The sequence below is a fragment of the Sciurus vulgaris genome (assembly GCF_902686455.1).
Source record: "Sciurus vulgaris genome assembly, chromosome: 16".
Taxonomy (NCBI): domain Eukaryota; kingdom Metazoa; phylum Chordata; class Mammalia; order Rodentia; family Sciuridae; genus Sciurus; species Sciurus vulgaris.
Window position 1 is genome coordinate 42,659,912 of NC_136477.1, and position 26,482 is coordinate 42,686,393.

Consider the following 26,482-nt stretch of genomic DNA (forward strand, 5'->3'; position numbering starts at 1 on the left):
AATGACATGACACTCAGATTAGGGATGCTCAGTCAATATCTACAGTTTCAGGCATGTACTAGAAGTGATGGATTGTATACCCTGTGGATAAGGGGGACAAGTGCATACATTTTACAAGTATACAAAGATACGAATGTATGTGTAGATAAACCGATTGTATCAGGACCACTGGTTGGCTGGTAAGTGGATCAGGGTGGAATAAAGAAAATTACTGAATGTCAGCCATGAATTGAGGCACAGGAGTAACTCAAATATCCAACTGAAACCTCTAGAAACAACTCTTTACACACAAAAAAAATGTTAGGTGTCCATGTGAGTGAGCCAAAGAGGAAGAATCTGGAAGAAAAATTGTTATGATGAGATTCCTGAGAATATGTATACTTGATCTTTTGTCTGTGGAAAGGAGAATATAACCGGATGGCAAAAAGGAGACGATGGCTGCTGATGTCACCTCATTTGTAGGTCTGATGGGAAGATTTTAAGAAAATCCCAAATAATGACCTCTTATTTCTCTTTATTAGAAATGAGACAATTTGCTGAAAGTAAAGAGGTGGCATGACATTAAAAATTTTTAAAGTATGGAAGGGATTTGAATGTAGCTAGTGAAAATTGAAGGAGCACATTATCCAGAAAAATGTAGGATACACACACACAGTTACATATACACTCACATGTTAGTTAAATATACAGATCTACTAAAGAGTAACACAAAGTATGTATAGGAAAGGGTTAAAAGAGTTTATATTTGAGAAGCTAACAGGTAATATAATTTTCCAAATTTTTTTTTTCTAATATTAAAATGTATGACTTTTATTAGTAGATTGAGGCCAGGTTTTGTTGTTATGGGACAGTACTAATTTATTAGTTAGAACCAAGAATTTCACTAAGTCCTAGAGACAGGAATAATCAGAAGAGGGGATTTCGCAGAAAGAACAGCTTTCCAACTTACTCTCCAAAGAGTCTGAACAAACACCTGGAGCAGAATATGCAGATTTAGAGTACCAAGCAGAGCATTATACCAATGCACTTCTAAAGATATATTTGTGTCTTGATGTAAATCTAACAATAGTTTACGTTGTCTTTGTAAGGTTTCCCAACTCATTTTGAGATGAGCTTTTTCATTGTATATTCGACCCATACAATAGATGTCAGGATGTTCCACATTCTTAAGAACAGGTTTTTGGAACTCAGAGGAAATGAGGGATTTTCCATGAGTGATACTGCAAGGCAACAACAGCCCTGGGAATCAAAATTCAACTCCTCCAGATGTTGCATTTTGCATTCAACTGAACGCAGACCATATGACCTTCTTGTGCTCCTGATATCTTTTGGAGTCTGCATCTGTATCTCTTTTATATACTGCTCCACTGAGAAAGATTCCTTAACAGATGCAATATGTAAAGTACGTGAGAAAAAGAAAGATTTGAGGATATGGTATTATAATCAATCAAGCTAAAATTAGTTTCCTTCTGCTTCCAATATTTTGCCTGACCTAAAATGCTTCAAGCTCATTGGTTAAATCTGACAGTAACCAGGTGGGATATATATCCATTTCTATGCTTTAAAAACACTTTAAATAACATAGGTTCAAATAAAGTTTAAATTGTGTCAAGGCAATCAAGTCTCCCCAAGTCCAGGTAAGAACTAGCTTTCCATTCAGGTGGAGTACAGATGTTACATTTCAATGTTAAAAATAATATAAAGTAATTCTCAGCCCCCTTGTTGCCAGTCACTGTCTCTGTGTGGTTAAAGGAACTCCTCCGAAAGTGATCTATCACAGAGGTTTTATTTCCAGTATTATCTTCTTTCGTTTCCTCCTTCAACTTAATTATATGTTAAGAATCAAATGGTCTTTTTATGTCTCTGTAAAAAAGAAAGCAAGAATTTAGCTTCAGATCTATTTTCATCTCACTGTGACCCTTAAAATGATGTTCCACATTCTGAGATAAAAATTTGACTATGGATAAATCAAAAAGTAGCGATGTGTCCTGTTGGCATTCATCCAAATTCTCTAACATTTTACCTCAAACTTGGCATCATCTGGAAATTCCAGAGGGTTCCAGGATTACACATCTTATTAGAGTACAGTTAGGGTAAGGGAATTATTTATTGTCCAAATGGGTTGTTTTTATAAGTGAAAAAGAGGCAATGTTACTAATTCTGCCTGACAACAGACTTAAGCTGAGCCTCTTCTGAGGCAAGTCAGTCTACAAGGTTGGAAACAAACTGTGTTAAACCCTCATCCTACCTTGCCAGATGGTTACAGGAAAGTACCAGTTGGATATCAATATTTCCTTCACCAAACCAGTTTATCACTCCCATTATTCCATCTGTATATTTTACCATTATTCTCCTAGCCTCTCTAGTTTAGAAGAATGACTCATTTTATTTTACTTATCTTTCCTTTACTTGGAATATAGTTATTCATCCATCCAGTCCTTTTAATTTTCTTCCCTACAATATTTCTTGGATTGATACATCCTTTTAACTGACATCACCCTAGTCTAGGTCCAGTCTTTGTTGAACCCCAGATCTAATTGCATTCTGATAATTGCATTCATATCCCCAGAATTATTTTTCTAAATATCTTATAAGTATAGACATTTTTATTGCATGCTCTCTCTACATAAATACATGTGTATGTATATATATATGAATCCTTAATATGTACCCCTACCACACATGTACACATGTGCACACGCACACACGCACGCACACACACACACACACACACACACACACACACTCATGCCTGTTCTATTCTGTCATGGTATTTTGTTCCTGCTGAGTCCCTCACTTTTTATTTTATACAGGGGTGAAAATTTTTATTTTTTTATTTTTAATTGACATGAAGTATTGTACATATTTATGGGGCACAGTGTGACATCTCAATGTGTATGCCATGTGCAATGATCACATAGGAGTAATTGGCAATATCTAGTAATTCAAACATTATTTCTTTGTTCTGGGAACACTTAAAATCCTCTCTACTAGCTATTTGGAAATATACAATTAATTGCATTGCATAATTAATTGTAGTCAATAATAGTTATCCTAATGTGCTACAAAACACTAGAAGTCGTTTCTGCTAGTCAACTGCACCCCTGGGCCTATTTATCATCTTCTCTATATCCACTTCCCCTTCCTAGACTCTGGTACCCATTGTTCTCTCTAATTCTTTGAGATCAACTTTTTAACATTGCATATAAGTGAATATTTGTCATTCTGTTTCTGACTTATTTCACTTAATGTCCTCCAGTTCCATCTATGTTGCTGCAATTGACAGGGTTTCTTTCTTTGTATGACTGAATAATATTTCATTGTGCACGCATATCATACTTTCTGTATTTGTTCATCCACTAATGCACACAAAGGTTGATTCCCCAGTTATTGTGAGTAGAGCTGTAACAAAAGAATCTTCATTTCATTTTCCATATTGTCTGTCCTAATTTACATTCCTGCCAACTGTGGATGAGAGTTCCCTGTGTCCTTACCACCTTCTGTCTATTTATTCATTCATTCATTTATTTTTGGTACTAGGGATTGAACCCAGGGGCCCTTTACCACTGAGTTGCATCTCCAGCACACTTTTTAAAAATTTTTCAGACAGGGTCTTGCTAAGTACTCAGGGCCTGGATAAGTTGGTGAGGCTGGGTTCGGACTTGAGATCCTCCTGCCTCAGTCTCCCAGGGCACCACCATGTCCAGCTCATTTCTCATATTTTTATATATAATAGCCATCCTACTGTGGTGAGTGAGCCCCTTTCCTGTAATGCCCTTCAAAATGGAGTATGATCTGGCGTCAAAAGCACAAACTCTGGTAGCATTCCACAAAGAGGAAGAAGACATTGACTACAAACCGCAGAAACAATTTAGTTTCTAAACTTTACCATAACAATACAAGGTGTGTTAACAATGGGGAATACTGGGTGCATGAATTTAGTAAGGCTGCCATGAAAAAAATGCTTCAGACTAAGTGGCTTATCCAACAGAAATTCACTCTCTTTCAATTCTGAATGGCTGAAGTCCAAGATCAAGGTGTCAGCAGACTGGTGTTATCCTGAGGCCTCACTCTTTGGTGTGCAGATGGCTGGCTTCTTAACTGTGTTCTCATGAGGTCACCCTCTGTTTGTGTATTGGTCCCTAATCTCCTCTTCTTATAAAAACACCAGTCACATTGGTTTAGGAACCACCCATATAATCTCATTTTTTGTAACTACCTCTTCAATAGGTCCTATCTCTAAGCACAGTCACATTCTACGGTGCTGGGATGAAGACTTCAACATGTCAGTTTGGGGAAACATGATTCAGCCTGTTACTGATGAGTATATTGAAACTTCCTGTAGTGAAACTCTCTGGAATATTTTTTGCGACTTTTTCTGTAAATCTAAAATGATTTTGCAATAAAAATTTTAATATTGAAAAGGTTAAAATAACCAGTTTTTATGAAATCACATCTTTTCTTCATTGATAAAAATGATAATCTGTTCCAATTTAAAACAAAGAGCCAGGTGTGCTGGCACAAGCCTGTAATCTCCACAGGTCTGGTGGCTGAGGCAGAAGGATCGCAAATTCAAAATACATGTTTTAAAAGATAACTTGCAGAAACCAAATATTCCTCTGAGACTCTGATTTCTTCTAGGACTTAATTAACCGTAGGAAGGGGAGGGCGGAAAGAGAAAACCATTAATTCTAGGACTGTCCTTTGCAATGGAACTCCAAATTGTTAGAAAATCAGAGTCATACAGAAGTATTTTATTAAATATTTTGGAAATATTTCTAGGTTGGTCAGTTTGTATTAAGAAGACTGATGCTCTTTTTGTTTCCAGATACCCCTATTGTTGTCACTCTCCAAGCTCCACTTAAGGTCTACTCCATTCAGGGATCTGATACCTTAGATCTAGGAATGTTTTCCTCTTTGTCAGTTCTTAGGGGCAATGGAATACTCCAGCACCCCAAAGCAGTTTCTTCTGTATTTCTTCTGTGTACTGATCAGATTAGTATCTTTTAGATTCTTGAAGTTGGATCCTAGTTTCTTCAATTCCTGGCTTCAGGTATTTGTACAAGTTTATTAACATTTATAAGTCTATTTCAATGTCTGCCAAATAGGGACAATGATACCTGCAATATAAGATATTAAGGAGGATTACTTTGCCTAAGTGATGCCAATAGTTGGAAAAAAGGAACTTTTCACTAAATGGAAGGCACTTTTATTTGATTATGATGTACTTGCTACAGTTTATCTTTGAATTGTAACAAGTACATCTTTTCCTAAGCAGCATCTTTTCCTAAGTACATCTTTTCTTTTCTGAAGCAACAGAAAAGAAAATTGGGCTTGAAAAGAAATTTTAATGGCAAGTTCAGATATGCAGTACACATTGACAACATAAGATTAAGCTCTTGTTTTATGGTTTTGTTTTTGTTGTTTATTTGTTTGTTTGTTTTGAACTATTTTCTTGCCTGAGGGAATAATCAGGGATTTGTGGGATTTATATATACCTGAAATTCTAGGATCTCAACTTGGCTCTCGGGTTGTTAATTACATAAATATCATCTGTGAATTTGTGTTTCCAAAGCCATGAACATAGCTTTACTCATAGTAGACAAAATAATTTATTTGTAAGCAAATAAAGCAGAACTTTACTATAAGGAGAATATTCCACCTTTTCAGGTTAAGATAGAGACACAACTCAGTAAAATGATCATGATTTCAAGGGTGCTATGGTTTTGTCTGGAATGCCTCCCAGAGTCTCATGTATTGAAGGCTTGATCCCCAGGGTAGCAATATTCAGAGGCGGGTTTTGAGGAGGTGATTGAATCATGGATTTTCCAACCTCATCAGTGGATTAAGAATTTGATAACCTTATAAGGAAGTGGTAAAATGATAGGAGGTAGGACCTACTTGAAGGATTGAGTCCTTGGGGACCATATTTTATCCCTGACCCCTTCCTTTTCTCTCTGCCTCTCAGTCACAATGAAAGTAACTCTGCTTCACCACCCTTCTCTGCCATGACACTCTGGTTTACCAAAGGCCCACAGCAACAGAGCCAGTCAACCATTGACTAACACTTCTGAAACCATGAGTTGAAAGATATATTTCCTCCTGTAAGTTGTTTTTGTCAGATATTTGTTTCAGTGATGAAAAGCTCACTAACACAAAAGGCAAATGGGCAACTTAAAAGTCCCAAAAATGGAATATTATGTTTCTAAGATTTGTATTTGCATAGGAAAGCCAGAGGTAACTGGAATGTTTTGAAAAACTTGCTTCAGTCTCACCATTATAAGAGGAGTGATGAGCAAAGGAAAATAAAAAGCAAAAGACTGATTAAACTAGAGGAAAAGAGAAATCTTTTTCTTAGAAGAATGACTACAATTTTAACAGTTGGCTAGACATAAATGAAATGGAAAATTGAGAGCATCACAAAAAGAAATGAAGAAAGGAAATTTCAGTATTACTTGACCAGGGTCTACAGTAATAAAACAAAGGAAGAAAGACATAGTCTCATATAACAATCTAGCATTTCTCCACCAAATGCATCCAAGACCAGAATTTACTGAGAAGCAATGTTTTTAATAACACAGGGTGGGCTATAGAATAATTAGAGAAATATTCCTTGAAGATTTGGACAGTAAAACCAGTGGTTACAGAAATTCCATATGGAAGATTATTATAGAATATTTAAAACTACAAGAGGGTTTTCTCCATTGTCTGAATAGTTAGCTACAATATTTCCTGTGTCTTAGAGTAACGTGTGCCTGTGAAAACAATGAAATTATGACCATAAGAGAAATTGCAATAATGTCATGTATCTTTTCCTGGAAATCAGACAAAGCAATGACAGAGTCAGTTCAAGACCGAGTTGGATGTTGATCTCATAGTGAAATACATACTTCTGGGTAGAATTATCTAACTCTGATGCTGTTAGTATTCTCAGAACTTTCTCAAGAGGACACAGAATATGTTTTTGAAGCAAAATCTAAAAAAGTAGTTAGAAAGATGAATGTCTGAACCAAAAATTAAAGGGAAATTTTTAAAATATTACATTTAAATTCATCAAGCAGTGCTATATTCACATATGTAAAAAAAGAAAATGGCCCAGTATAAAACATTAAACTTTTAGAAGCTCAACTGAGTCCCAGAGGATAGACAGAAGAACAACAAATAGAAATGAAATCACATTGATCTTGATGGCAAAAATACATTATGTAAAGACGTCCACATTTCAAGAGTGAAAACATCTTGAGCAGAATTATTGGTCCTCATTGGCCCCTGTAACCACAAGTTTCATTAACATTAACAGCAACTACAATTCAGGCATCTTAGAGAACATGACTCTCCCACTGGAATAAATGTAAGTTAGAGGGAGAAAACATTAATAAGAGACAGAATTCACCCTTATCACCTTATCAATTTCAAAGCAAGAAGTGATAGAAGCTGCCAGGGGAGTCCAACATGAATCTCTCTGCTCATCAGAGTATAGCAGCGTCCTCAGTCTTGGCTCAATGTTAGAATCACCTAGGTAGTTATTAAGAATTCCAATTCCCATATCATCCTGCAGACCCTTTCTAGGGAAGAGATACTCATCAGTAGTTTAAAGTTCCCAGGTGGTTAAAACATACTGCCAAAATTGAGAAATACTGTAGCAGAAGCCGTGTGGCATATAACTAGCTGGAAGTCAACCTCAGTACGGCACTGGATGCCAGAAAATGTGAGCCAAGGTGAATTGGCAGATAAGGGATTTTAAATATAAAGGATCAGAAATGAAGGGACTGTTTAAAAAGCCTAGTGATTGGAGGAAATTTCTAAGCTTTGTAAGAAGGTTGTGGGTCTTAAACACCACTCCCTGAAACAAAAGAATGAGTGTATAGGGGCTCTTCCAATACAAAGGGCCAAAATTATGGTCTCATTGAGTCCTCCCAATTGAGTTTAAATTCACTGGAACAAGCTAGCATCCAAAACAAATAGCAAGATTCTCTTCATCTACCCTCACTTACAGAAATGCCACTCAATTTCTCTTAAGGTCCTTGACAACACTAAGTGCTGGATTTTAGAAATTTAATTTTGACTGGGATAACTACTCTTGAGTTAGGAACTCATGTTTTCTGAAAGTTGTGACAGTAGGGACAAAGCAGTGTATCTTTTGAAGAATTGCTTCTGAACTGTTTAAAACATGAGACAAATTAGAGATTTGACAACAAAACTCAAGAACCATATGCAATTAACGGAGGACCAGGTTTATTTGCAACTACTACTCTACAATTAGAGTATTAATTTTGATTCACATTCTTTAGAATCTAAATTTCAAGGGTTGGATAATTTGGCTTCAAATTTAAATTCCTTGACACCCACTTGCAAAAATATTAATTTGAAGACTAATTTCTCCTCTTGAAGTCTACAGCAGTAGGGATTTATTTATTTATTTAAAATCTGAAACATTAATCTATTGGTATTTAATTATTGCAGTCGTTTCTGGAATGTATTATATCTTGTTGCAAAGCCTCTGCTAGGCTAGTTTGGCAAAATTAGAGATAATTTGGGATGGAAATCCCAAATACAATAGTAAGTTTTAGGTTTTCAGTTTTCTTAGGAACCTAGAAATTCATTCAGTGAATTCATAGATCTGACCTATTTTAAAGCCCTCTGGGGAAAATTTTTGTGACCTAACAGTTGTCCCAGGAGGACATCTAACACAGTAGTACTTTGCCTGGGGATCTTAGTCTCATGAAGATGAGAAATGGACTGTGCTCTTAGTTTCTGATTTTTCCTCCTGAGTCAGCCTCATTCTTGGATGACCAAATATGTAGTGCTTAAATCAGTGGATTCAAAGAATAAAAATTTGCTGGAACCCTCAAAGTTTTTATCCATTCATTGAGTTCTGCTGGCAATGGCAATTCTCTCTCACCCTATCACTCACAGCGCTCCCACCTGGCCATGAAAATTCTTGTGTTTAGAGGGAAAGTCTGTGTGTGTCCCACATTCTTCCCTGCCTATATGTGGAGGAAACCTTCTTCAGCTCAGAGATCCCTAGATTGAGATTGAGTGGGAAAATCTGTTAAAGTCCTGATGTACTTTCAAAGATAGTTTGTTCACATATTCAATTTGTATTTACCAATACCAGCTTCATAGCATTGATATTTTGACTTTTGTAGAACTCACTCCTTTTGTTATTACTCAATTGCTTCATAACTAGAATAGGATAGAATTGTTCTAGTTAGTAAGTGGTCATCTCAAAGACCCCAAAAAGTCAGAAACTATGAAACTCATTGCCTTATCATTAAATCAAATTTTTCCTATATTGTGATCTCGAGGAGGCTTATGAGAGCATTGGCATATTTGGATGCTCAAGATATTATAAGTACTATGCATAAAATTTTTAAAAGATGACACCAGATGAATGATGGCAGCTGGAGCCATGGTCTCATTGTACAAAATGATAAATTTTCCAGCCGAGGGGCAAGTAGTCCACCAATGATTTTCTTTATGGCTAAAACAAAGCCGAAAGCTAATACATTGGAAAGTAAACCTACAGGTTTATTAATCACCAGGGAAATGCAACTACAAGGTAATTTTTACTTTGTCCACAATAAAGCAACTGGAATCAGATTTACACTCCTGTCTGAAATAACCAAACAACAGAAGATTGAGGAAGAAAGAGATTACAAAGGCTCGTGAGAAAATTAGAGGGAATAATCAATATATTCATAATCTTATCTTGATGATAATGATTGTTTCAAAAATGTATACAGGGCTGGGGATACAGCTCAGTTGGTAGAGTGCTCACCTAGCATGCACAAGGTCCTGGGTTCAATCCCCAGTACCACCAGAAAAAAAAAAAAAAAGTGTATGTACCTCAATATTTAGTAAATGATGTACCTCAATATTTAGCAAATGATGTACCTCAATATTTAGCAAATGATATGTTTTACGTGGAGAATATTGTATGTCAATTATACCTTGATTACCCTCAGAGACACACACAATGTCACACCACTACATAGGAAAAATATGTTGAAATGAACATCAGAGCATACCTACTGTTGGTTCAAATGTAGAAGAGTCAGAACTCTCGTATATTACTGATGGGGATATAATTCTATAGTATCACTTTGTAAAACTGGCTAAGTATATGCATATTTTTGACTCAACAATTTCACTCAGGTATATATATCCAATACAAATTTATGTAAATATTTTACCAAAAGACATGATTGAAAGCGTATATTGCAACAGTATTCATAATATTTCTTAATTCAAAATAAATAGTCACATATTTCCAATATGGAACACTATCATACAATGAGATTGAGTAATCTATAACTATATACCTAATCCATGACTTTCTGACACTCAAAAGAAGCCACACTCAGAATGACACATAGTATACAGACCCATGAAGTATTAAACTGGGTAAAAATAAATTACACTTTTACTAGTTAAGATTATAATTATTGTGAGTGGGGTAGAGAGTAGGTGTGAGCAATTTGAGAGCTTCTAAATTGTTCTCTTTCTTGATCTGAATGAGGGTTAATTGAATATGCTGTTCACGGTGTAAAAGTTTATTAAGCTTTATATACTTGTGTACTCTTCTATTTGTATATAATACTTCAAAAATGTTAAAAATAAGAAAAATTTACATTGAAAATTGTACTCAAACCAGAAGACACAAAAGTTTCTCATTTCATCAAGGAATAACAAATTTTTAAAAGGGTCTGTCAGTTCCAAATTGTTACTTGGTTACACTAGGGTAAGTCTAGCAGAAAACAGGTGACAGTACTCTGAATTTTCCCAGGGATGTGAGCAGAGAGGAACTTCATTCAGCATGTGTAACAGATTAGGGTCAGGAAGGAGGAGGTGGACTGTGTGTTCAGATCTTCATTCGTAGTGGGAAAGCCCTGTGTTTATAGCTCTTCAGGTGCCACAGAGAATAATGTTAGGAAGAGAAGGATATCAGAGAGTGGTTTTGAAATTGCCTGACATGTTAGGTCAAGCAGCAATCTGTTATTGGAAGTTGTAATGTGGCATGAGGTTCTGACACTACTATTTTATTTTAAAATCATAGATAAGGACTGATTTATCATAAATAGGAAAGGTGCTCTGAACATTATTTTACACCCTGAAGTGAACATGAGATACAAGTCCAGAGCACAGATACCACTTCTACAGCTGACTAGGTTCCCACGAAGCCCTCAGGGGTTCATTATTTCATGTCGCTGTGTATTTGAAGATATATTTTTAACTGAAAGACTTCTATATCAACTAGTATTCAAGCTAAGAGAAATTAATGATTTTTAAAACATTATTAAAAATATATAAAACATTAATAAGTAGCAAGAATTACAGAAGGAATCTGTATGCAATGATTACAGTGTTTCTATAATTATTGCCTGAAGGTCACTCTTGGTCTATACGTGGGTCCTTTTTTTTTGTGGTACTGGGGATTAAACCCAAGTCCTTGTGCATACAAGGTAAGCACTCTACCAACTGAGCTATATTCCTGCCCAAAGCCTACATTAATTTTAAAGAGATTTCAAATTCTTATCATTCGTCTGTATTCACCATGTGTCTCTAAAAATATTCTTTTGTTGTTTATCATATTATTATTTTTCATGTTTTAAATTTTAGGTACATGTACAACAAGTAGAATGTTCAGATATTAAAGGCATACAATGAGTTTTAACAAAAGTATACAACCTTTATCCAATGCCCCAATCAACATATAGAGCCACAATATTATCACAGAAAGTTTCATCATGTTCATTCCTAGAAACAGTACTCTTATTTCTGTCAGCACAAATTTTGACCAATCTTGAAATTCAGAAATATGAAAACATAAAAATATGTTCTCCTTTACCTTCATTGTTTTTTTAGTCCAAATTGTGTCTTCTCCTGGTGACCCTAGTACATGTTTGACTATTTGAGATTATCCCACTGCTAACTTGCATGCTTTAGCTCATTTTTAGTCTTTTTTGTTCTTTATACTTCATTTCAGATCATTTTTACTGACTTGTCTTTAAATTCATTAACTCATTACTTTGCAGTATGTATTGTGATGTTAAATTAATCTAATGCATTTTAAAACTTCAGTTATTATACTTTTCATATCTAGGCTTTCTCTTTTAATTTGGTAGTTTTCATTTCTTCAGTGAGGTTCCCTCTTAACCCATTCTTTCCATCTCTTTCTATAACTTCTTCAGCAAATTCACAATAACTGTTTAAAATCCTTTTCTTCTACTTTCAGTATCTGAGTCCTCTATAGGTTACTTATGTGAAAATTATTTTATCAGTGCAAGTTCCATTGACTTGCTTCTTTGCATGTTTTGCATTTTTTTATTGCATAGTGGTCATGGTTTGTAGAATAATAAAGATTGAGGAATACAGCCAGTTTTTGTCTGTTTGTTTTTTAAATGATGATTCCCTGAGAGTGGAAGTTCTTTTAAACATGTTTGCTAAAGTAAAAAAATAACATCATGAATCCGTGACTGAGTCACAAGTTCTAAGAAAGTTGAACCCAACCACCTACCCCTTCTGCTCTTGGGGTTCTCAGTACCATAATTTCCCCTACATGATGTAAGGGCTTATCTTTTTAAACAGTAATAAGGCCTGAAGCCAAGAAATGATAGACTGAGTCTAAGTCATTTGGGTTAGTCACAGCAAGCAGTGAGAAAGTGTACAAGACTGCCCAGGATCTTCCTGATTTCTGATTTTTTTGTTTGTTTGTTCATTTGTTTGTTTTGGTTTTTCCCTAATAAAAATTGAAGAAAAGGAGATGAAGTTTTGGCTTTTTTTGTTTTTTTTTTTTTTTTTTTTTTTTTTTTGTTAACAAGCAGATTTTTATTGTGTTTGAAAGTTTTCCAGATTCCAGTCCATCCCACTTACTCCTACCTCTGCCTCTTCAACCTTTAAGTTTTAGGTCCTTAGCAGGCCTTCTCCATGATCTGTCTGCACCTACAACCAAGTCCACCCCCAGAAGCTTGTGCAGCTTGCTGCTCAACTATGCAGGGCTCTGTTCTCGCACTTAGTTCATCAAGGCTTTCTACCATCCAGAATTCTATAATCATCTCGTAAATATATGTGATGTTTTTGTTATCCATACTTTGCTTGGTGTCACCATAAGTAAAGTCTTCCTTGTCATCTCACATTCTATCCTCTGAGGATCTGTTTCAGTGCTAGAAGGAAAACTTACTCATGTGGATTCATTAGGAGATGGTTGCCGGGGTCCAGCCCTAGCAGGAGTCCATGGGTTCCTCACAGGTAACGGGGCGCGGGGAGACAGTGTCGGTGATGGATGGAGAATGAAAGACACAGACTCTAGTTCTGGTGCAATCACTCCCACTTTATTCTGGGGAAGGCTGGGTTTATATATATTTTTCTTCAGGCTATAATGGCAGCCTTGTGGTTAATGAAATTAAAGAAGTTTCCAAAGCATAGGCAGGAATTGTTCTTAACAAGGAACCGAAAGATTATGAGAGAACAGTAACCTTACAGATTATCCTTACCTAATCACAATTATTTTAAGAATATCTAACTAAGTCAATGAGCTAATACAATGTTTATTTCCTTAATATCTAAACTCTATGTGACCTAAGACTATTCTTATTACTCTCGTGGTTAAAGTGATAGACAAGTAATCTCATGTGACCATCGCTACTAGGTCCATCTGGTTAATATCTAAATTGCTGAGTTAAGGGCTACAGGAGGGCAGTGGTTGCAGTGGTTCTCGTGGCCAAGTTTTTTTTACTGAATAGATTACATTGTCTTATGTAGTTCTTTTTTCCAGAACAGGGCATTGTGCACCAATGTTTATTATAGGGGTGACCTATTCTTTGTAGGAAGGAAGGAATGTTGTGAAACCTTATTCTTTTACCCCACCAAACAAAACCATCGTTAGGATTTAACCAACCTGTTGGAGACAAAGGCAGATCTATATCTATTTTTACAGAGGTTTTCAGGGACTCATTGTACGGTTGCAAAATTATTTTTGACTTTGTTAGTGGTAAAGAACCATTGTCTTTTAGATTGTAATATTTTCTGGAATTTTTGTTGTATTCCCCTCATCCCCTTAAGCAATCCGTTCAGACTGAAATGAGTAATATATTATCAGAAAAACACAGCAGAAAAAACACCATGCTCCGGATCAAAACATCCGGCAATTTCCTTTAGGATGAGCTTTTGCAAACATCCTCCAGAGGATATTTGTCAAGCATTGGATGGAATTCCAGACACCCCCGCAGATGGTATGAAGATTTGTCAGGCTTTCTTTTTATAATCACCTTACAGAGGGATTCTCAACCATAGGTCTATTCCATTGATATTGTGGGCAAAGTTTTTTTGTTTTTTGTTTTTTGTTTTTCCAACTCGGTGATGGTGTGGAATAAGGAGAGGGTCTCAATGTTTAGTAGACTTTCTGACTTCTTTCATTCTTCCCACCAGAGGCCAGGAGGGGCCCCTTCTCACCACTGTGACAATCAAAAGTGTCTCCAGATATTGTCATGAACAATTTTGGTATATAAATTCCCAGTTTCTTTTCCAGGGAACTGTGTTTATTTTATTTTCTTTACACCTGATTTAAGAAAAAGTATAAAGCTCATGACTTTTCTAGTTGAAATGGGTAGAAAAGCATTCTATCTCATTTGTAAATCTGATTTTAATTTTAAATAGCTTATGCTTTTTTGTTGGTAGAGGAAATAAATTTCAAAATTTTATCAAAGATAGTTCTGACTTAAAGCAGTCATTTAAAATGATTTCTTCACACCAGGCCACAGGACCAAATTAGAAAACATTGCAATGTTTCCACCCAAACAAATACCCAAGTGTCCTGAAAGCCCCCCAGGAAGTCTGTACAACCTGGCAGAGGAGGAAGGCTGAGGTCATACCATGCAGCATATGTATGGAAGCCTGTAGTCACAAGGACAGTCCCAAGGACCAGAATGAGAAAAGCCTGGGCCAAAGGTGTCCCAAATGTCCATCTCGTCCCTGGCACAGAAATTTGTTTTCAAATGCCAAAATTCACGGAGGATGGATTCCTTTAGTTTGGAATCCATCTGCCACCCTTCACTATTTCCAATTTTTTATTATAAGGACAGATTTATATTGTAGCATTATCTGTTTTCATTCCAACATTGGGCTAAGCAATCTGGTGTGAAAAGAAGGTCACTCCAGAATAGTGCTAGTAGCAACTTTCATTTATGGCAGGATAAAATATAAAACAGAACACAGATTTTGCAACTTAAATATGGGGAAGCTTTAGTTAAATATTGCAGGTACTTGAGAATGGTCACATTTGTTCCTGCTTTCTGGAAACAAAATTCGTGATAAAGAGAACAAATAGCATGCTTTGGTAAATTCCATGTGGGTGATAAGTTATTATGGAATATTTTCTTCATCCTTTGTTTTTATTTTTTTGTTAATTTAGTATCTTTTCCTTTTAGTGCTACAAGTGTACTTGGGGCTTCTTGGTCATTGAGTCCATTAAATTCTTGTCACCACAAAAAGTAAACCCCTAATACCCAATCATTGGCTGATTCTTGTCATTAAATATTCAGATGTTTAAACCTAAAGAGGAACTTCATGAGTAATTCCATTCAAGAAGTTGGTTTCAGTTGGGATAAAAAGACTTTTAAACTCTAAGAGCTAAAGCAACATTGGGAAATGAGAGTGCTTTCAAGTGATTTTTCTCATATATTAAGTAGGGAAAGGAATGTTTCCAGTATACACATATGTTAGTTGAAAAAAAAATATGACACTGATCAGAATTTTCACAGTAAATGAAAATGTTTGGAGGGGATCTGATTCAGTGGTAATAGTAAAGTTATCAGCTGTAGAAGATTATGCTATTGGTATTCTCTCTGATACTACAGCCTTCCACAGTTTAGAAGTCTGTGGCATCCTGAGTTCCATGACCAAGTTTATTCAGTAATAACAAATACCTTTACTGTCTCCTCCATCATTAAAACTAAATTCTCCAGGATTCATCTAAAAACAATCCAACTCTATATCAGATCCTATCACTTCCTGCCTGTTTAAAGATATCATACCAATTCCCATTCTTTTGACTACATTATTGATTTTTTTCCTCTTCTACGGATTCACATCAGCATATCATCCTGCTATAATTTAGCTCATATTAAAATAAATAACTTATAACTCTTTTTGACCCTATTACCAGTACCCAAGTACCAGTTCACCTCCCTCTGATCTTTTGCAGGATAAATCCATGGAAGTATTACCTATAATCATTCTCTCCAATTTCTCTCCTTTCATGTTCTCCTAAATCTTTGCAAATTAGAATTTTGTCTCCATTGCTGTATAGACACTGTATTGAAATTGCTATTGTAAGGGTCAGTAATGGCCTCCAGCATTCAATACTCAGGCCTTGTCTCATGTGATCTATCAGCAGTCACAGATCATGTTCATCTTAATACACATTCTTCACTCACCTTCAAGACAACATGCTTTCTCTGCTTTCATCCTAAGTCACTGTCACTTAGCCTTAGTGTTTGAGGTAGATGACATTAATAATGTCAATCATTCACCTTCCCTGCCTCTCCTATACCTATGGGTATCGCTTATTTTCCAACTGCGATTCTGGGTTAAATTGTGTGACTTGCTCTGGCTATCTGGGACCTTAGCAAATGTTTGATAAACACAGGCTTAGAACGTTGCCTTAAGAAACGACATGCCTGGGCTTTCCTGTTGATTTCAGAGGATGCCTGATATGTGAACAGAGCTGCTGCCTCTACTTAGCCCTGACTACAACAAAGTTTCCAACTAGTCTGCAGGCACAGGAGAGACCAGTCAAGATCATCTGAGTCCATCCAAGAGCAGCTGCCCCTCCGTCAACCCACAGACTGACTCATGGGCAAACACTGTAGCTCATAGATATCACACAGTTTTAGCTTCAGTATGAATTATTACTATTCACCATCACTGACTTAAGTCTAGATCATCAATAAAACAGTCAATTGAGTCTTATCTGTAGCATTTACTGATGAAATGTGTTATCTGTGGTGCAAATACAAACACCATGGTAAATATTCCCAATTTAGCTAATTTTGAGCTACCAAGACATCATTATACAATGTTGGGAAGAAATACTCAGTAGCACACCATTATATAGTATTTCCCCAGAAAGACATAGTAGATATGGGCATAGATAGTATGAAAATATATAGTAAAACAATTTTTAAACATCATGCATTTGATTATTAATTACTTTTGTTCTTAGTGTAATTTAATCCTATGTTTATATAGTTTAGTTTCAAGTAATGGTTATGTTGAACAAACTGACTCAAAATTTTTTTGAAAATTAATAATTGGCTTTGTGGAGCCAGTGTGAGCCAACTACAGCACACCAAGCGTGCACTTGCCATTCTACCCCAAGGGTACGTTCTATCTACCCAAAAGGGAGGAGAAATCAAGAAATCTCTCTTGCCTCTAACCCTCATTCAAAAGCTCTCTCTTTCAGGGCTTTCAAAAGGAGCAAGATGAAATAGGAAAGATATTTTAGATATTTTGGAATTCAGTAAACAAGAAATGTTTAGGGTATTTTTAAAAAAATCATTAAAGTTTTAGTTTTTTTCTTTTAAGGCTGATGTTAATTGCTCAAGGTTTTCAAAAAGGTTCTCGGTGTCATACATTTGGGAATCAGCATGGGTCAGACAGTTCATTTCATGTTTCCTCTAGTCTCCAAGCAGTACTTATTCATTTAAGAAACAATACTGAAATTGGAGAATATCATGCTAAGTGAGATAAGCCAATTCCAAAAAACCAAAGGACGAATGATCTCGCTAGTAAGTGGATGATGACACATAATGGGGAGAGGGAGGGGTTAGTGTTAGGGTTAGAGTTAGGGTTAGGGAGGGGGGCAAGAATGGAGGAAGGACTGTATAGAGGGAAAGAGGGGTGGGAGGGGTGGGGGGAAGGGAAAAAATAACAATGAATCAAACAACATTACCCTATGTAAATGTATGATTACATAAATGGTATGCCTTTACGCCATGTACAAACAGAGAAACAACATGTATCCCACTTGTTTAAAATACAAAAAAAAAAAGAGCAAAAAAAAAAAAAAAAAAGGAACAATACAGAGGTGGGTCACTAATTCGCCTTTACAACTCGACATTTTCCAGAGTTGTCTGCGTGTATTTTTAAAATCAATGTTTCTCTTTTTATTTCCTTTCAGTTTTCTAAAGAAAAACAGCATTAAAATGTTCAAATGGAAGATCTGTTGCATGGCTTCCCAAGGGAGCATCTCTCAGAAGTGATAATAGTAGCATAATAAAAGACTTCTTTTCTTCTCCATTATTTCAGGGTTCAAGTCTCCATTTTCTCTACATCATTTCTCTAACATCAATGGAAATGACATAATAGAAGGATCTGCTCTATCAGACGTTTTCATAGGCATTGTATTGACCCTGACGCTCCTTCGCAGAACACACACTAAATGGAACCATTATGGTTATACTCCAAATGGATTGTCAATGTAATTGCCATTGTACAAAAAGCGTTAGGAACATTTACTGCTTCTCTGCTTTGACAGCAGACACTTTTCAAACATGAATATCTCAGCAATTAAAATCACAAACATAATCATAGCAACAAAGGCACTGTCTTCAACTCTCATTTGAAAAAAAAAAAAAAAAAAAGATGCTGATTTTCCCTCTACTTAAATTGGAAAAAAAAGTAGTTCCACATTTTTAGATTCAGTATTGATGTGAATCGAATAATGCAATTAATCAGGATCTTTAGTCACATAATTATCTTTCATCCACGTAAATCATTTTATGCATGTTTATATTCATTGAATTAAATAATTCAAAATAAATGGTTATCATAAAGAACAGTTCTATGGCTATTTCAGAGTAAATCAATCAGATTTGTATGGACTAATCGGGAAGGAAATACACACACATGGAAACACAGATAAATATCAGACACCCCACTTTCAATAAGCTAAAGAAAAATCTCAGGTACTTTTACTTTCCTTACTACTTCGGTAGTGTATTGTGCCAAAAGAACAGCCTGACAGATTTAGGCCAAATTTTAATCGAGTTAAAATTGCAGGAGTGCCAGGAATTTTTCAGCCTGATTTGAGTCAAAATAGCTGAATTATAAATCCTGCACAGATAGACTCTGAAAAAAGCCCAAGAGTTGATTCTCTTGAACAGAGTGGAGCTGCAGGGCCATCATGTATTCTGTGCTCAAGTATTAGCTGGATTGCCAGACATTTAGTCTAGACATTTAGTGTTCACCAACTCACAGACCACTGCAAGAGAAATGCCAAGGAAAAAATCATTCCTGAAAGAGTAGGGGAAAATAGGCAGTTGAAAGCATGGCATTATACCATTAGGAAATGCTCAACCACTAATTTATAGAAAAAGACAATCAGGTTTTGAGAAGACAAGAAGAGGGTACAGGCACCTATCTGATCCTATCTGTTCAAGTAAAAGAAATTTTCAATTCTATTCAAAGGAAAGGGACATTCACTTTAAAAGCAATCTTCTCAAATGCAGAGCTAGAGGCCCATAAAGTCCCCCAATTTAGAGGGGTGGACTTTCCTAGGTATCAGATTGAACATCAGATCCTTTCTTGATCTCAAGGCTTGATTCACTCAATAATGTCAATTAGCATCAAGAGTTAGGCATAACTTTGATTTAATTTTTTCTTAAATACCTTGAAGATATTCAATTTAATATACAGGCAAGAAGTTAATGGAAAGGAGTCCAAGACAAATCTATTTTCCAGCTACAGAACTGCTCTCAAAAAACATTTAATTGTACAATTTTCAACTAAAGAGCCAAAAGTAAGATCAGCAAAAGAAACCAAGATAATTGTTTCCCACATAATCATAATTTAATTTCCATATTATAAATAAATAATATTTTCTGCTTAGATTTTTTTAGGGAAAAGATTCATATAATGTGGTTTTGCAAAGCTTTACAATGTTGTCTAATTCCGAGACCAGATGTTTCTAGTAAATTATTAAATTAGAAAAAGTTAAAATTTTTCCATTAGAATAATATGAATATAAGAATCTCTTCTAGATTCTTTCCTGAAGCAAAACCTGGACCAAAGTCTGCATTTCTTCCTGCTAAAATGTTCTTCAACCATAGCCTGTTTCCAAGCTTCTGTGGAAATAATAAATAGGGAAGAGGTTGCAGTAAATGTCCTCTGCTCCATTACCACTCTCCTCCCCAACAACCTGTCCAGGGGTCTGTGTAAAAGTCATGTAACACATAGTCTCATGAATCAGTTGCTGCTAATTTCACTTTACCTCCTATATTCCCTGTGGAGAGGACACTTTGCCCAAGGATGGTAGTGCTGTCAGAGGTGTGTCCTCTCCACTTCCCTTTGAAGTGTGGCAGAATACATAAATCAATATTTCATAAGTAACAGCTTGGGTTTGAATCCCAGCTCTGACACCAGCCTCATCACCTTCTACAAATGCATGGTACACCCTGTGAAGGCTTATGGAAAATAATATTCCTACAGGAGAGGTGCAGCTCAGGAGGAGGGAGGGGAAACCAGCCAAGGATGAACCTCCCAGTAAATCCTTTCCTAATAACAATGGGCCCTGAAGGAAAGGGGCGGATACTGACTTGCTGGGCCCTGGACTTTGACATTCCCCCATTGTAAATTTGTTTTAAATGGAGGCATAGCAAATATTGAAACTCTGGAAAACAATGGATACCAGAGAAAGGAAAGCAATGGGCAAGATTTGAGTACTCCTCCCTGGGACTCTGGACTTCTATCTCCCCAGATAACAATGCATTTCAATCTTTTTACAACTACCCTCCTAAGTTAAAGTTTTAACCTGTACAACTAGCCCCTGACTGTCCAAACTGCATGTCCATGGTTTCCAATGATTAAACCATCCCCATTGTACCCTATAAAACCAAAATTCCCTCTGTAATCGATGTCCATTTTCACACCTGGAAAATGCACCCCAACAGTGCCCTAGTCCTCGAATGAATAAAAGCCTTCTCTGAAACTGGTGAGGTCTGCATCTGTCATTTTGGACTTACATCCTGTGCTTTCATTCACTTATCTGTAAAATACGCATGAAAAGGACATAAAATATACATGAAGAGGACACGGTGGCACACACCTGTAATCCCAGCTGCTCAGGAGGCACAGGCAGGAGGATCACAGGTTTAAGGCCAGCCTCAACAACTTAGCCATGCCCTAAGCAACTTAGCAAGACCCTATCTCAAAACAAAAACATAAAAAGAACTGGGGATGTGACTCAGTGGTTAAGTACCCCTGGGTTCCTTCCCCAGTACCCCCCCCCCAAAAAAAAAACACATGATAATTATATAAGATGCAGGATTGTTATACATAAAAAAAATTGTAACAATGGTATGTTTGTAGCAGTTATTCAGTAAATGCTGTAAGGAATCCCACAAAAACCACGCCAGATACGGGAAATCACATAAGAGGGTTTATTAAGCAAACAGAGTGTCTCCCTGCAGGGTAAGAGAGAAAATGAGAGGAAAAGAAAGGGAAAGAGAAAGGGCGGGCGCAAGAAAGAGTGAAAAAGTGAGGAGGAGAGAGAAAGCAAGTCAGGGAGAGAGAAAAGCATGAGAAAAGATGGCGGGGTAGCTACCTTTAAGCAGTTGAATTCCACAGGGCTAACAGGGAACCAATAACAGAGAAGGATACTTGCAAGCTGACTGATGAACCAATAGCTAGCTAGCATGTTCACAGACTGACAAGTGGTTAGGAGGCGGGGAAAATGGCTGCACCGGGACAGGGCAGGGAGCAACTTTCAGACTAACAAGCTAGGTTGTGATGCAAAGGAAAGGGCGGGGAGCAGCTTTGTATTACAAATGCCATCTATTTTGTACTTATAATTAAACAATAATTGAAGCTATTAGTATTCATACAAATGGAATTATTTCTAACTTATATTTGCATGACCCAAGAAGCACTTTTAGTTTACCAGCAACCCTCAATACATGAGAAAGGAAAAATAAAGGAAAGACATAGTGTTTACAATAGAGTTCACTATAAAAAGAAGAGCTGAACCAATTAAGTTCTAAATGTTTTATTGCTCAAACTTCCCCAGGGCTCATGCCTGACCTAAATGAGTCTTCAGGTCATAGTTAACGTATGTAAAGCACTTAGGAGCTGTCAATGTTACAGGTGAGGCTTACCTGACTTCTGAGTTCAGCCTCACATTTTGGACCTAAGAGCAGAGGTTTCAACATTACCTGCTGCACATGGGACAGGCCTGGGGAAGGGTTTGAAGAAAAATGCATTTGCTCAGTCCTTGGCAAAGAGATTCAGATGTGTTAATTTGAAAGGAAAGGCAGAGATCTCTATTAAAAGCAAATAACCACCACAGTGATTTTGATATGTAGACAAACTTAAAAATCAGTGACTTGATGCCAAAACCCATTTAATGAGAACCAAAGAGATGGTAGCATTCACAGACTAAGATAGGGGAAGAAGGAAAAAAGTCAGAGATTGCTTGTAGGTTTGGCTTTCAACTTTTTTAGTGCATCCTTTCCTTCAAAACAATTTCTCAGCAGATTCATGATAGATACAAACAGCTAAACATAGTCACACTGGTGGATCTCATAGTGGTTGGGTCCCCTAGTAACTCCAAGGAGCAGCAAAGTCTCTTTAATATAATTTGGAAAACTTCATTTTAGAGATGAGGAAACTAAGGCTCCCAAAGTCAATCACTTTATAAATTTAACAGTTAATTGACTCCTGAACCATTCTTGGAATCTTTCCTTTTATACAATCTAGTTTGTTTTTGAAATCCAGAAGTGGTCTATATAACACCTAGGCAGTTAAAAAAATAAAAGCCAACTAAGTCCATTATGCATGATGGTGAAGCAAAACTTAAAGAAGCATTATATTTAACTAATGTTTCTCCTTTTTTTCTATCACTATTTCTCCCTTTATCTTCTCTCTTAAATTTTTTCCCCTTTCATGGCTTTGTATAACACATCTTTTATACATACTTAATTCAGAAATTAAACACTAATCGACCAGGGCTGGGGAGGCAGCTCAGGGGAAAACCACTTGCCTAGCATGCCAGAAGCCCTGCCTTCAATCCCCAAATACTCCCCTACACACACACACACACACACACACACACACACACACCAAGGAATGAATTAAGGATTTTCTAGTGAGAAATAACTAGAATTTCCTCCTAACCTACCACACTGTCGACTTACACAGTGCCATGGTTTGGAAATGGTTTGATTGTGTTGCCCAAGGGTTCATAAGTTAAAATTTAATCCACATGGTGAGATACTAAGACAGCAGAAATTTAAACTGACTATGGAGTTGAGAGGTGGGGCCTTTAGAACAGGATTAGAATTAGATATGATTATTGAAGTATAACCCTCATGATTAAATCCTGATTGCTTTATAAGAAGGACAAAGAGATGCACACATAGGCATGCATACTCCTGTCTAGCTGTGTGATGGCCTGTGCTGCCTTGAGACTCTGCCAGCCAAAGGGTATCATCAGAAGTGGGCCCTCTACCTTGGACCAGAATCATGAGCCCCGATAAGCCTCTTTTTGTTGAAACTTACCCATTCTGTGATATTGTGTTATTAGCAAGAGAAAATCCACTGATAGACACAGTTACAGTGAAATCTCACTGTATGACCAACAAAAAGATCTGTAGTAGGTGCTGTTGCATTAAAGCAATTGATCAGATAAGTACCACAAAGGAATGCAACATTAAAATGTTCAAAGAAGCAATGCACAGAGAAAAGAGAAGGTTAATATTGGAAGATAGAGAGGTTTATGGAGCAGTCTTAGCTAGCAGAGATTATGTTTTCATGGGTCACTTAAAAATCTCTCCTCTTCATTGTAAAAATATATAACTCAAAAAGAACAGGAGATATAAAATATCAGAATCAGCAATCCCAGAAACTCAACTGTATATCCCCAGATGAGAAAGTATGCCCAAGCAGAACATAAACCCCAGGAAAGCAATAAGTCTAGGAGCAGGGAACAGAAATGAGAACACGTAGTATATTGAGTCATATAAGATAATGACTTAAAACGAGATTTAAGGGGGCTGTAGAAAAATCCTTAAAGCTATGAGTTCAGTATATGGCTACCATTAAAAATGGAAGTGGGAACAAAAGCAAATACTGGGACACAATATGTCAACTCAAAGGGAAAAAACACAAAAACAAATCACACTAGGCAATGTCCTTTAGGGTATTTTATTTTACTTTTTGCTACACTGGTTTTACCTAAAGTGCTTGCAGTGTTTAAAGATGGGAAGTGCTGAAAAAGAGTTGGTTGACTATGAAGAAGTAACTCCAGGGCTAGGCCAGTAACTGCTTCTGACCGCTCTGACCTCATTTGGTTACTGAGAGATGGGTGCTGGATAGATGGATGGATAGACAGGTAGACAGATAGAAAGACCAGGACCAAATCTCAGTTCTGAGGCAGATTCAGTGAAACAGAAAAATCAGTTAGACCTACTTCAGGGTATAAAGTTTTCTTTTTTCCAGGAAATAAAACAAATCATACTGAATCCCCACTTGGAATCATCCTTGAAACCAGAGCTTTTTGGATGAGACTAGATTCCCCACTTTGCCAATTTCCTTCTGGGTTCTTATCTCACAGATTTGAAGAATAAAATCCATGGACAGTAATGGAAGGGAAGAGTAAATGGAGTAGTATTTATTTAAGTGAGAAGAGGTAGAAGTCTTGCAATGTGGGAGGGGACCTGATGGCAAAGAAAAACTCACTCTGGTGTGCTAGCTTAGGGGCTATATGGTTTTGGGGTATGAGCATTTATCAAAATCAATGTTAAACAGGCATTGAAAAAGTAGCAAGGCTATTGATTGTGCCCTTTAACCTGAGTTTTAATCCTTTCTGCAACTCCCATCTGGATTCCATTTCCCACCCCACAGGTAAGCCTCATGGTCTTTCACATCTGAAAAAGGCCAGGAGTATTTCTACAGGTTAGCCTTCTGGTGTGGTCTCTGCCTTTGAATAAGACCTTAATTGGGGCCCTTTGCCTGACTATTATCTATTCTTTTTCACTGTGACCCAATGAGTTGACATTCCTGCCCCCCCAAATAAAGTCCTGTGTCTTCAACACAGGCTAGTACTGATCTGCATTCCTCATTATACTCTACACAAGTAACTTATGCTTTTATATAAATAATGCAAAAATCACTTTTAGAATAATCTTATTTTAAAAATTACAATGCATAAAAAGTAAAAAATATCTAAGACTACCAAGCCCTTTCTTCTTATAAAACCTCCTTATAAAGATATAGATTTACATAAATAAAATCACAAGCTTCCTTTGTGGTTCCCAAAGATGGGATTATTAAATATAAGAGACTCTTTATTATTAATTTTATAATGCAATCATTAGTACATATTATCAATATGATATATAATTGATAAATCCAAATTACTAATGGGTATACAGTGCATATGTGTGTAATATATAGTACATGTAATAACATATGTGCATGCACAGCACATTATGCACATATGTATGAATAATATACTGGATATACATGTTATGTTGACATGCATGTACACATATTTATACATACAGATTTATTAGTAAGCCATTCACTTTTTTCACCTAACAGTGGAACAATACTTCTCTTCTTCTGCTCTAATTAGCATAGGCACCCTCCCTTTTTGCACTGTACCCACCCACCACTTTTCCCCTTGTCAAGTCATATTTCAAAATTCTACTCAGAGATATTTCACAAATAAGTATAACCTGAAGCAGTTTTACTCTGTTATAATTTACTATATTTTTTTCATATATATCTATATGGACATATAGAAAAAAATTTTGGATCCTTCTAAGCAAATTAAGCATTTCTATTGTTCCTCCATGATACCTCCTGGAGAACTCTTAGAAACACTATGTTTCAATAAAACTTTGTTTACAAAATCAAGCAGAAAGTTTTATTTGACCCATGAGCAATTTGCCAATCACTGGTCTAAATTCTTTGAGTGTTTTGTGTTGTTGTTTTCTATTTATTTATTTATTTATTTATTTTACTTTTACTGATGTTCATGTGACTTTCCCCGAGTGTGTTAATTTTTATAGTGAATTCATTATTTGCCAGAATTTAACCCCTGGAATAGTAATAATCATAAGCTTTCTTCTAGAGGATGTTTACATTTGATTCCCCTGAAAACCGGGGAGTTACCAACCTAGAATGTCTTTAATTTAATGTCTTGGCTCTGAATTTTCCATCCTGCATAGACAGTATAAATTAAGCATCAAGACCAGCTTGGGAATGAATCAGGGTTACAAATTCTATAGAAGAGTACTGTTTCTATTACTTATTTTTCCATCCAGTACTATGCAGAAATTGATAGATTTCCTTGTGCTTTTTATTGGCTGACAGTTTTTTTTTTTTTTCTAACCCATATTTCAGAGTTCTCAGCCCTTCAACAGCCCAGGGAGATGTATGAATCTCAGATTCCAATTTTCCACTCAGTATGTTTCTAAAT

At 36.3% G+C, this 26,482-nt stretch overlaps 2 long non-coding RNA genes across 2 annotated transcripts in view; one reads left to right on the plus strand and one right to left on the minus strand.

Annotated features, from left to right (window-relative positions):
* Window positions 1–26,482, minus strand: part of LOC306646543 — a 402,794-nt gene that overhangs the window by 159,946 nt on the left and 216,366 nt on the right. The window lies entirely within an intron of this gene.
* The window catches only part of LOC306646541, a 54,186-nt gene that overhangs the window by 4,717 nt on the left and 22,987 nt on the right, over window positions 1–26,482 (plus strand). The window contains exon 2 of the long non-coding RNA XR_013759870.1: window positions 5,969–6,104. This is a non-coding gene — a long non-coding RNA (uncharacterized lncRNA). The remainder of the gene's footprint in view (window positions 1–5,968; window positions 6,105–26,482) is intronic.